Below are 13710 nucleotides of genomic sequence, written 5' to 3' on the forward strand. Positions count from 1 at the left end.
AAATCCTAACTAATAACCAACATGTGTGTATCTCTGGCCTTTGCTGTGTACTACATGTATATTCTGTTATCCTGCCTTAACTGCTAGAAACAATTTTGACAGAGCTGTTTCAACAGTTTCACTTAAATTTATTCCCAGTAACTGTGCTACATGTAGCAGTGCTATTGAGAATGAACTTTATGGAGGGTTTTAAATTTTCAGTTATTTTTTATGATTACAAGAGACAACATAATATATATATGTATACATAACCTGATTTTGGTGTTAGTTGCGAATCGTAGTTCATAATAGTCATCCTACAGGTAAGGGGGAAATTTTCAGAAAGTTTAGAATATGTCTTCCTCCAGCACACCTTCTGTCTACAGGTGCAATTATTGAGAGGTCATATATACAAAGAGTAATATAAAGTTATACATATGTAAACTTAACATTAAAATCTGACATTTGAATGCCTCCTTTGCTAAAATTAGTCACGATTTTATTGTTATCACTCCCTGTGAATTCATAGAGATTCCAGAGGCAAATTATCACCTAATGTGGAAGTCCTGTTTTCAAGTTAGGGAGAATGAGAGAAAAAAGTTACAATGAAAGTTAAAAGAATTGTGAATGTTGATGTGGTGTACATTGTACATATGTAAAGGTGCCAAAGGCATAACATTTCATGTATTGCTTTTGCAGGACAAATTATATAACAGTGACGTTTTAAAAGGTGTGATCAGAAAAATAATGAGTACATTGTCCAGGCAGTACCAGTCTATAGACGGCATATGCAGACAGTAAGAGGAACTGTAAGCATTGCCGGGTAAGATTTTTTATGCTTTTGACTTCTTGTACTTGGATTTTGTGTCATTTCATCACAAAAAGAGGTGATGAAAGATGCAATAGTTATTGCAATTTATTTTTGAAGGCAAACTTATAAGTCTGCCTATGCTGGATAACAGACATGTGTAAACTGAATGTAAAGCAAACACGCTGTTAAACATGGGGCAACCCTAAAACCCAGAAACCGGAATCCGGAATCCAGAACCAAAAACTGGAATCCAGAAACCGGAAACCAGAATCCACAAATCAAAGAAAACAAGGTCTTCAAATACTTGAAAATTGTTTTGCTGAGGTTTTTGCCTGCAAAAAATAAGCGGCCAAGTAAAAAGGACCTCAAACTGAAAAAAAAAAAAAAAAAAATTCCCCATCTGTTGAAATTCGTGCAACCGTTATTTCTGGTGAGGGCTATGATGAGAATCTTAGAAAAGTTCGTCGTAATTTTATTCCAAGCACCCTGAGAGCGTCTAAAATAAGCTTGCTGGTAATTAACCGCGCGGCCATGGGCCGAGCGCGGTTCATGTTCAACCCGTGTTTTTTTTTTTTTTTTCCTTTGTCGGTGACCAGACCCAAACTTCCTCTCAGCCAAATTTTGAATCATGCAACTTGTGATGTTTATTCGCCGAAAGCTGTTGAAACATTAATACAAGGACATGTTTACGGACATTGTTTGCTTTATTTTGTGTATAATATATATTTTCTTTCGGTTTTATTGAAGCCCTGGATACGAAGGGAAATAATTATACGCTAAAAATGCTAAAAAAAGGGTATTACGTCAGCCATGGAATGCGCTGACGTTGCAGCTTTCATTTTTGCTACGTGACAAATAAGATGGTGTTTACTTTGCAAGTTTATTTTGCCAGAAACGACGGTCATTAATTTATGTGCAATATTGCGAGTATTTCTTGTGGGTTTCGGCAAATGAAGCTAATTCTTTGGCTATTTCATCGCAGCGAGTTAAGAGATTTGAAGAAAAATTAAATATTTGCTGAGGTGAACAAGAGCTTGCCAGAACTTACAACGTGTAAGTTAGTGCTAGGAGAAAAAACACAACCGTTCTAAAATTAGCCATGGATAGCGTAAACCCTCTGATTGTGTGACTTGCGTGACTACTTCTAAGCACAAACAAATTAAATTTTGACGTTTCAGGAAGAAAGCTGTTTATTAAAAACCTTATTAATAGCGTTTCCTTTTGTATCGTTCATGGTCATATCCCGGGCGAACTTCCAGATTAAGACCATTGCGTCATCATAGATTTCACAAAGGCTAAGAGTGATGGTGCAATAAGTTATAACACAGTTTGTGTTGATCAAGTGATGTGTTTACAGTAATCGATGAATCATCAAGGACTGCTTTGGAATGTGCACTGCGTTGTGACTGTAGTATTAACAAAACAGGTAAAGCGCGGCTATAAGATTTAAAAGATCTTCTTGTTGCCATTTTGTTTAATAAGTGATTTGCAATTTACCCGAGGTATAAATTTACCCTTTATGTCTGGTAGATACTGAACAAGATAGAAAATGTCATAGAGAACAGGATGTCTGTCAGTGGCAGCCCCCTGTACATTGACGGTCACGCCCCCCACTTTGAAGTCCAAAGGCTAACCTGGCTCATCTTAATATAAAATTTGATTTTTCCAACAGATACAAAACTAATTCCAGATCAACACTATTTCCACACTGATACTGTGACAAATCAGCATTTCGTTTTCTTGGCGGCCATAATATTAAAACAATTGATAGAAATGTTGCACTTACTTCCGTCTGCTTCTCGCTTGGTAACAGATCAGACCACATGTTGTTAAAAGATGCTAAAAGACTGCCAGAAACTCACCACAATAACTTATTGTTATTGTGTAACTCACCAGTCTTCTCTTGATCTACATTGTGGACAAGAACCCCGCTCTCACCAGGGCCAGGTTGAACAAAAGATGGGTAACCTAGCCTATGAGCAGGCTCTCTTGTTTGGGCTGGGGGCTTGAGCGGCAAAGCCGCATGAAGGCACTTGGTCACATGCCAATGCAGAAAAACACTAGACACTTATTTAGCCTGCTCAGGCACTAGAGACAGATACTAGAGCCTGCTTGCAGGCTATGAGTAACTCTATCCACCCGAAAATCACTAACCCTGACTGGATAGTGATTTACCCAATGGATAGCTTTATCCAGCCTTTGAACAATCGGGCCAGACGTATAGCTAAGGGTTGTTCAGAACTAGTCAAATTTTTTTTTAGCAATGACAGTTTGTGGCTGAAGTAAAGCCAAGAAAATAACTAACAGCAAAATAGTTTTTCCCCATATTTATTTATTAGACATTGCTGAAGTGAATTATTTCTATCATCATTGATAATATCCGATTACGGATTCTAGTTTCCGGTTCCGGATTCCGGTTTCCGGATTCAGTGTTTTAAGGTTGCCCTTAATGATATGCGTTCATGTTAATCTTGAATAATCTGAAATTTCAGAGAGTTTAAAATATCATATCATATCTGTGATGGTTCTGAGGTGGAGGGCTGTTACATGTACATGTAAATGTCTCATGCAGGGTTTTTCACTTGTTATGATTCAGCTGCCAATAGTTTCTGTATCTGTTGGTGTGCAACGATCTACACCAATATTTCAACGTAATAATGTACAGTATATATTAATTAACCAAATTATGCTGTTTTTAGTTGACCAATGCTGCTACATAGTAATGTGATGTTGAAGCCCACAAATTTACAAACATGCCCAGAGTCAACTTGTCAAATATTTGAACTGGCCAGACAGTCTAAATTACAAAATTTTCTGAAAGTTGGAATTACCAGGTGAGATATTTCTTAAACATTATTTTGTAATTAATGATTTCTCAGACATTGTTTTCTTCAAGAAAAGATTCATACCCCACAGGGAAGGTTTTTCTCTATTAGAACTCTCTCTGCCTAATACTATAATTTGGAATTTCTGAAGACTGGCCATGAATGGGTGTTGGGTGTGAATATCTTCCGGAACTGCACATTCAGATTTAGTTAGCAAGAACATCAGTATTTATCCTGACAAAATCTGATTTTCTTTTGGAAGCTGAACTCATGCAGTTGTACAGTTATATGTACGACCAATTGCAAACAGCCTGGTTGGCCCTTTGATTGGGACTGTGCACATTGTTGCAACTTGCAATGTTCCAGTTTCTTGTTTAAACCAATTTGCATTTGCTCTCAAAAGCAAGTCGCCAAGTTCATAACAGTTATTAAGTTTTCTTTGCAACTCAGGGCAGAGCCTGCCACTGTGAAAGTTGGGGTACCAACTCCTAGCATTTGATTCACTAACACTCAGTAAACAGCTAACAATGAAGTACACTGTATATCAAAGAAAGGAATCTCATCTGTTGGTGTGCAAAGATTATAATAAATTATAATTGATATGTTTTTATATGAATAACAGTGGTGTTCAAGTAGCAGCGACAGTACGATTACTTGCCTGTTCCAGTCAGTCAGTATATGAACAGTTTACACATGGGCAGCCTGTATTAAAACATCAAGGATTTTCAAAGCAACCATGGCCTGGTGAGATATTTCTGTGGAAATATAAATTTAAGGTCCTTATGATTGCTTATAGGGATTGATTTTTACTGTAAACAGCATCTTACTGAGTGTATTTTTCTTGTGTACTAATTGTTATAGAACACAGATATGAAGGTGGCTAAATGTATCTTTGGGGACAAGCTAGAAAACAAAACTTTCCAACTTTTCACATATGTATACTATTTTGGTATTTTTGCGAGATTTCATTTGGTAGAGATTTAGGGACTGAGTGTTGTAACCACTGCATTTCAATCAGTCCCCACAACAAAAAAACGTGTAAACTTTTTTTGTGTGGGAGTCCCCATGTTAACTAAGAAAGTATATAATGATTAATAACAATGTCTTCTCTTTCTGAATAAGGTGGGAAAGAGCAAGAAATGCCACCAAAAAGCACAGAAGACAGTTCTGTTAAGTGATCAAGATTTTTGGTGGCTTCCCAGAAATCCTTGAAATCATGGCTCTATATTTCATAATCACACCATCTTACACCTCGATCTGCTGATGTAATTCTATTTCCGGCTGAAACTATTAAATCGTTCGCAATTTACCTCACATACATGTTCGATTACTTTCATTAGCAACAACATTCCAAGAAATAACTGAGCTCCGCTTTTAGGCTTGGCTAGATCTATATATTACCAGAAACTGTAATTTGCACCCCTAAGCGAACAGCTAACGAATGTCCCGCCCCTTCCACATGTAGGTCCTCTAAGGGTGTAGTCCCTTGTCCGTAGTGAGAAGTTAAAAAAAATGTTCAAATGTTGTTGTTTCAGTAGAGATCAATGCGCTTAGCTAGCTTTCGTGTGGAAATAAATATTTAACAGTTATTTCACGAGCGCGCGTTGGATATGACAAAGTAGATAGTCAAAGAGACGCGTGTGCAATAACTGTTTTATTAAAAGCGCCTCCAAAATACAGAAAACTAAAATAATAATAATAATAATAAAAAAGACCCCCCAAATTACCGCACGCTAACTTTATTTGTAGAGCATGGTATAATGGCTCATATACCTTGAACGCTAAGCCAATGAAAACCTTGAATTGCATCCTCCAAAGATTCCATTTTTAATAAAACGAGATAAAAGCTGTATATATGCCTATTAACTAGTAGTATACGTAATCGTAGAGTGCGTGCGAGTTTTGGTAGGTTTGGTATGTTAAGAAGAGCAAAAAATTCAAAAAAAAAAAAAAAAATTCCAGCAGGAGCAAAAACTAATGAATTGATCGCAAAGAACGTGCATACTAGGGGGTTTGTTCGCGTTTATACATGTATTACGTAATATTAGTTACGACCGGTCAGTAAAAAAACACGGACTGCAATTGGTAGGCCGCATTTAGTCCGCACGCAGTCCGCGTTTTATACCTGAGTCTGTGTTTTATACCCAGTCCATAATGCTTAGTCCGCGTTTTATTTCAAGTGATAAGCCGGGAAGGTGTTACATAGACCACGAGTAGTCCGTCTTTCGCTTAGTCCGTTTTGCGCGATGCGAAAGAAAACTGCAAGAAAAAAATAGCCCGCGAAATCCTGGGGGCGAGGGACCTACCGCCTAAGCCACAGAGTTTGACCTTTCACGGCGGAGTGATTTTTCGGTGTAGGATTGCCCATTCTGACATCCTCTTATTATCGCCTGTTGTCAATAACCCCGGGAGATATCTTGAATAAAATCGCTCTACTCTACTCTTCAAGTAGCGAGGAAAAAACATGCCTTGAGAAGTATATCTTCGTTCGGTGTTCGTTCAGCGAAACTGCCAAAGAAGTTTAAAAAAAAGACGGCGAATGAGGCATCTTGTAACGATTTTCGCTGCGCCTGTCGGCGTAAATCTGAAAGTTATTGCGAAAATTTCAAATACAGAGTCTCAACCGAGAATTTACATTATGCATTTGACATAGGAGATCATCCAACTGCGGTGAAATGTTTGCGGATAGCAGCGGAAAGTTTCAGGTGAATGTCCGGTTTCAAGTGAAAGTCCCGTTCAATCTTCCAAATGGGCGACAGAAAGGCCAAGTTCAGTGAATTCATATTCGCTGACTTGGACGATGCTGTAGAGCGGCGGAATCACTAACACGCTCGCACTCGGCTTGGAGGCGGAAAGCTTTGCCAAACAAAAGACTTGATAAATTCAAATCTTTCCAAAGCCTGTTGGCAGATTCGCAAGAACATCACGGCTTGGGAAGCGCTATTCCAACGCTTCGATCGCGATTTGCTCCGGCTCCAAAACATTCTTACAAGACGTCACAACGTTTCTCGAATGTTGACAACGCGTTGACAACGCTCCTAACATAAGCCAATCATATTTTTGCGTTGTGAGAGCAACACATAATTCAAACTCCCTGGCTTAGGCGCTAGTCCCTCCTTCTGCGCGCTCCTCGCCCCCAGGATGTCACGGGGCCAGTTTTTTCTCGCAGTTTTTCGCGTCACGCACGACGGACTAAGCGAAAGAAGGACTACTGGTAGTCTAGGTGTTCCATGGTTGATATTACGCATGACTCATGCATATTTTGTGATGAAAAGAATATCTACAAGGTTGTAATGATATTTTTTAATATGGTTAATATAAAGCCGATTTATTGGGCAAAAGTTTTTTGTAAGTGACGAGTTTATGTAAAGTCTAGGGCACGAATTGTTTTGTGTAAATCAATCTTATCGTCGTAGGATGTTGAAACATGTATCGAAAGACTACCGACAACTGTATTGACCATATCTAAATAAAATGTGCTGATCGTCCTGGTACGTGAGCGTTTTCTGGTTCGCTTGTCACATCTGACAATCTCATGCATGCGTTACCATTCCTCGCTTCTTATGTGTAAGCCAGAAACTCTAAAAGTTGTCAGTAGCAGGATCGATTTTGATTGGTTGACTAATCGGACGCAAAGGAGTTCGATTGAACCATGTTTTGCTAGCTTGGTGTGCAAGAGTTCGGTATTTTCGATAATCTTCTAGGATCGCTCGATTCCCGCCCGCTGGTCAAGCGTAGCGATCTCCCTGGGGAGAAATTGTACTAACTGCGCAAGATCCTAGTCTAACCTAACTTACGACATAGTGTCTGGCGGTTCTTGACATTTGACACTGGAGTTTCCCAGTTGGTCATAAGGTTACTAAAGGTACCTAAAAGGGATCTAAGTTGCTAGTTGTTAATAATGAGTACTGCAGTTGAAAGGTGTGCATAAGTGTGCAGCCAGAATTTAAAAAAGATATGTTGTATAGTAATATAGGTACTATCTATTATATAGTACCTGAGCTTTGCAATCAATTTGGTTTTAGAGAAATTAAGCCTTCAGAAATTCTTAATTAAGACTCAAGTAATTTTAAATGATAAATTGACTTCATTGGACTCTACTCTAGTTAAGAGAAAATTATTTCTTTGGAACGGTTTACTAAAATTCCGCCAAACATTTTTAGTTTTGAGAAAACCTGAATTAAGTTAATAGCCTTTTTCAAAACAATCTCTTCGCGAAAAAGTATGTCTACGCGCCAGATGGCCAAGGGCGTTGGACGGTGAAGTAGTTGGGCATTCTGTTTTAAAGTGGTCTGGGTAAATTTGTGCTCATAAAACTTGCAGGATACGCAGGAAGGTTAGCATGTTTATTTAACTCAAACAACCTAGTAATGGAAAGGCATTCAGCGATGAATCATTACTTCGTTATGATTAAGGTAACATTGATCAGTTCTCGTTATCAAAATTGAAACAGTTTTAAACTTTATTAAATGTCGTTTTTCTAAATTGAGGACACTTAATGCTAGTAACAGCTTATTGTTGTTTATACAATTCGTTTTTATCTTTATAAACTTGTCCGTTGCAAATATCAAGTTCACTTCCGAGTCTTACTTCCTTTTCTCCGACTGAACTGCTTGCTAACCACTCAAGCACGTGGAAAGACATTTCTTACACACGGTCAGGGTGTGCGTGACCCTAATTGTTTTGGGGCCCTGACAACAGCAACCTGGCTCACATTAATAGTACGTGTACGTCTTGTCACCCTTCGTATATGGGTGCGGGCGCTTTTCACAGTTTTGTCCTTTCAACGCTATGTCTGAGGATAGATCGCAAGAGATTGCCGTATCTTCTTCTTAGTAAAGCTTTGCTGAACGTTTGCCTATGTCCTACATGGTATCTGCTTCCCCTTGATCGGTAGAGTGGTTGTCTACCACATCAGTGTGCTCTAAAGCGTTTCTATAAAATCTGCTGCCACGCGATCTTGCAGAAGCTGCAGCGATGGCAAGTAGGTAAGCCATGAACCCTTTAAATGGGAACGTCTGCAAGGTATAGAAAAGGAAGGGTCGTGAGTATATATTTATGATACAAACGGCCAGGAAATGATTAATTAAAATATTATCCAATATACCTTAGAACCTGGCGGGAGTATGTTGATAACTTCGGCTGCACTTGTCCACGAGGATCTTAACTAGCCATCAAAAATACCTATTTCACTGGCGTGGTTCTTAGTGAATATAGATCGCGACAGGTGAATTCTTACGCACATGCTCTTGACACAACACCTGCCCATGTGCCGCCTCCAAGCCTGGTCGGCGGAACAAAACGCTTCTTGTTTGCGAGACAAAAACAAGCGTGCTCTACAGTTGTATTCAATAACATAATTTAAGCTATAAATAGATACACAATTCTTACAACTTCACTTTGTAGTACCTCAATCATAATGACTCTTGCAAAATGACTCTTGTAGAACTGGGTGAGTCATGACTTACTAGAGATGTCCGAGCCTGCGATGCAGCCGGACGAGTCACAAAATCCTATCAGAACCGGCGGTTTATATTGTCTGCGACGCAGGCTTGCCTGTAGACGTCCGAGCTTTGGAAAACTATCGTTTCGTTTTTCAGACCTAAGCCGGACATAGTAAGGCCAAAGAATAGACTGAATTGTTAGTTAGTAACTTGCATGCCATCAGGAAATATATTCTTCTTCGGGTTAAGTTATTCAGTTCTGTCAGCAAGCGAATAACAGGTGAATTAATAATTAATGATGATGCTTTCGACAAACTCGTTGCTTACTGCTCATTATCATTTTTATTTTCTGGTTCTTAGTTTGCTCGTTCCCTTTTTTTTTTTTGTTTTATTTTTTTCATTCGCTCGTGCTTTTGACTGAATTTTGTTGAGGTGAGAACGACTGCGTCTAAACTATAAAGAGAGAGAGGCCCGGATATGTGACGTGGGTCGGAAAGGTTGTTTAAAAAACGGAGCTAAGTGTAAATGAAAAACGTACTACTCCTCTTCTTTCAATAGCGAAGAGGCATTTGTATATTGAATTATAATTATACCAAAGATAAACAAGTAGGCCGTTTGTATATCCGACGAGTGAGAGTGTGTTCGGTCTTATGAGGCAAGGACTACCTGACAGTTGATTGGTATGCAATGATGCCTCAGTTATAGGAGATAACGAGTAGCAAGTAATGATTCTTCACGATTTAAAGGGATTGGAAGTTACCTGAAAAGTTATTCACCAGAATTACAAGTTTGACGTGATGAGGAAGAAGGCGGATGACGCCGTTGAAGCTGTACCAGCGATCCCACCTTAAACAAATTTTAAGCTGACCTGGTTCTATTGTTAACTACTGTATACTTAATTCACATTAGATGTAGGACGAACGAGATCAAATTTTATTGGAAGACGCCTACAAGAACAACAAAAACGACACCTGGGCTTTGGCCATTCAATTTTGTTTAACTGTTATCGCACCGCTCTGAGTTCAAGTTAGACTCCTTCTCTTAATTTATCGTGTAGTAATAAACTATTTTCGTCATAGAAAGCAGTCGTGGAAAGGTACTAGTTTAATTAAAACAGTGTGTTCACTGCAACAAATCACTAAGTTGTTAAGGGCCATCAATGTCTCAAACAACTTTTTAAAAAGGAAGCTCCTAACGCATGACATATTTACATTCAGATATTAGGTTTTATGATCATGATCTTTTACGGAGGCAGGCTGTTGAAACAAGATAATGAATAATTAAACTTTAACTAGGACATACGGAAGCCATGGAAATTTGAACCGAGCAAATAAGAGATGTTCAGCTGTAGGCGTGTTGAGGTAGGAAGACTGAAACTTTGTAAGTTTGACTTTTGGGATGCAATATTTCAAAATAAAGTGTATATAAATAATATCACCACGCGCGCGGAAAGACATACGATCAGCTAAAGGGGGGCCTCTTAATTCCTCGCCATATATCATACCAGCTTTCTTTTATTTTATTTGAACCGTTTCTTTATTTACATTGCATGAGCAAAGAAAATATAGAGCGAAAGAAAAATGAGAAATAACAGTTTAGAAAACAGCGTGTAAGGGAAATCGCATGCTCAGACCTGCATTTCTATTTCACATTTAGACTATTCCCTTTCGATTTCTATCGCGTGATAATTGACGATTGCGCAGTCCGAGTCAGCTATTACGCACAGAAATCGAAAGCGAATAATCTTATTGCTTTAGCATAAATGTACTAGTAGTGTTTTTAATCCAACATTTTACATAAATCCTCTTCAGAGACACTTCGAACACGCAAAGAAGCGGCCGCCATTTTGTTAACAAGCGTACACTGCTGGGCCACTCACTAAGTTCAACAGAATAGATAGTGAGTAGCGTAGCCACATGTAATCAGGGAACGGTATTCGTGATAGAACGCTAATAGATTTATACTAAAACTCGATACAAAGACAGAACTAGCACGAACTGTTGGCGTATTTTGGTAAAGAGACAAACCGACTAATTTTTTTCCTTTTCACGAAGTGTTTCCTTTAATTTAAAGAAATAAAAAGTAATTTCTTTTCGTGTTTCTATCGAGTTATAGAATTACAAATACCACGACTTTTCTCGTTCTCCCAAACTTCCGCTCGTGTTTGTATTTCTTCGCCCCCTGAGACGAAACCTCGTACAAAACAGTTTGACAGGAACTATATTTCCACGTGAATAGTTTCGCAAAGAGACTCGTTTTGACTTTGAGATGAGAGGGCAACTTGGAGGTAACTCTTTAAAAATAAGCAATAAGGATGCTGGGTGGGACACTAAGAAAATGCAAATGCAAATGATCACAAATGCAAACGTTGTTTGGTTCATTTCCATCTTAATGGTTGCTTTCAAGACAGCGCTTACAAGTTCCCTGCACAAGAATGGATTGTCAAAATAAAGTCGATACATCTTAGTTTACACTGGGACGGAAAACAATATTTTTCCAACACAAGAGTAGATCCTCGATTTCCCAAGCCTCACAAGAAACTCCGGTTCAAGAGTTCAAACTGAAATGTGTACGAAAGAGAAAACTCTAAGTGTCTTTATCATACGAGCGCGTTAGTTCAGTCAGCCAAACAGATTGCTCTGTTGCCCGGTAAGTTCAATATTTTCCAACCATTGCACTGAAAACTGTCTCGAGTGATCCCTTGCGACCCACTCTTGAAGGATTTCTCGTAGTTTCATAAGCCGGTCAGTCCGTCGATCCGTCGATCCGTTGGTCCGTCGGTCTGTCGGTCCGTCATTCATTCATTCATTCATTCATTCATTCATTCATTCATTCATTCATCCAGTCAGTCATTCATTCTGTCAGTCAGTCAGTCAGTCAATCAGTTACTCAGTCAGTCAGTCAGTCAGTCAGTCAGTCAGTCAGTCAGAAAACTGAAGTTTTCCATCTGCCCGTTTCCATGACAATGTCCGGGCTTATCCCAAAACCAATTGCGACAGGCCGGAAATCTTTGGCCGAGTACGATCAGGCCCTCTTTTTTTTTTTTTTTTCGGCCAACGGGGAAAAGGGAAAAAAACGCTAGATCGCGTTCTTTTGTTTTTCTTTTCCCCGTTCGCAGAAACTGAAAGCACGTCATCGCAAGGAAGATGAACGTGGGAACCTGATCTCAACTGAGTGTCGTTCTTGATACCATACTGAAAGCTACAATAGCTGATCCATCATTGCCAAATGTAATCTCATGCGTGGCAAACAAGTGTGGTGCTAGTTTCCCAGATTAGGAATTGTACCTCGTTCTATCCGGAACTTATGTCTGCTGAGCTTAGCGTAAGAGTCCGGGCCAGTAGTGTCGGTTATGGCCTTGAGGGGAAGCTTTCTGACGGAATGTCGATCGTTTGACTCCCACGAAATAAACAGCCGTCGAAACGGAGTGATGGGAATTACTTTCGACCGTGAGAGGAGAATCGCTGTTCTAGACCGAGGGGTGATTTTGTCGGTTTCTAGGGAGCCATGCCAATCCCAGGCGTTATACAAATTTTGGAGGGCGACTCTGGTTCATCTTACGACAGACTGGGGTCGAGAGACCAAGTGATACACCAATGGGGGATAGTAGAGCCGCTGGGCAGAAGAAGTTGTAAAGCCCTTAATTTGGCGGTTATAAGAAGACATTGCCAGGATAGGGTTCAATGTAGAGACAATTGGGAGCCGGGATCAAATGTGTAACGGTTCTGGAGAGCTGGCCGTGCCGCTTGATTGTCTGCAGAAAGATGTGTTGAAGGTTGCTGTGGAGCTGAACTGGCGGGCAGGTTGGCATCTTCACCTATAGAGTCTGAAACCAGAACTGAGCTGGCAACCATGGGGATATGCCGCAGGTGACATGATTCTGCTTTTGTCACTGTCATTCTAGGGATTAAATGAAATAATGGAGGACTGACGTAAACTGATGTTGAGGCTGGTCCATTCCAACTGAGCGAGAACGTCCACGCCAATGGAGTCTGGGTCATAATACTGGCTGTTGCAGCAGTGGAGATGGGTATCTGTGAAACTTGAAAGCGATCGACGGAATGGTGTTCCCAGGCACGATCTAAGCTTTGAACGAGCTCGACCCAGGTGAAGCTGCCATTCGTAGTGAGGCAATAGGCGCGTTGCCGTTCCTACTAAATTCTTCGCGGAGAGCTCTATGCCTGTGTCTTGAGCCCTAACCCCACACTGCCAAGGGCGGCCAAGCTTAGACTGGATCAATCCAGTGATTGATGTAGGGCACTGTGGCGTCATTGTTGAATAATACTTTCAGAAGGTGAGTATTTCGCTTAGATAACTAATTGTGGACACTCAAATAATAATGACAAAAATAAATGAATAGACAAATGAATAAGTGATATACACATTTTAAAAAAGGTATTTGTGACTAGATTACATAAATTCATCAAGTGGCGTACATAACACACTTTGTGTACGTGCCCCCAATTAAAACAGGAAGGTCTCTTTGTCTAATGTTATTTTTAAAATTGTTCAGTGTCGTTCGCTGCCTATCACATGGGTTAAGTTTTGACCAGAGATCCCGTCCTAAGAATCTTATTGAACATGATGTTTACCATATCGGACTGAGGAGAAGCGAGGCACATTAAAGTCAGCATTTCATAAGGAATATCCC

General features: G+C 39.7%; 1 long non-coding RNA gene across 1 annotated transcript; it reads left to right on the forward strand.

Annotated features, from left to right (window-relative positions):
• The first annotated feature begins 678 nt into the window (after positions 1-678).
• LOC145478247 (uncharacterized) lies at positions 679-4481 on the forward strand. The gene is made up of 3 exons (XR_014048218.1): positions 679-802; positions 3490-3624; positions 4238-4481. It is a non-coding gene; the product is annotated as an uncharacterized LOC145478247 (long non-coding RNA).
• The last annotated feature ends 9229 nt before the right edge of the window (positions 4482-13710 follow it).

Source organism: Orbicella franksi, chromosome 1 (assembly GCF_964199315.1).
Source record: "Orbicella franksi chromosome 1, jaOrbFran1.1, whole genome shotgun sequence".
In the NCBI taxonomy this organism is placed as follows: domain Eukaryota; kingdom Metazoa; phylum Cnidaria; class Anthozoa; order Scleractinia; family Merulinidae; genus Orbicella; species Orbicella franksi.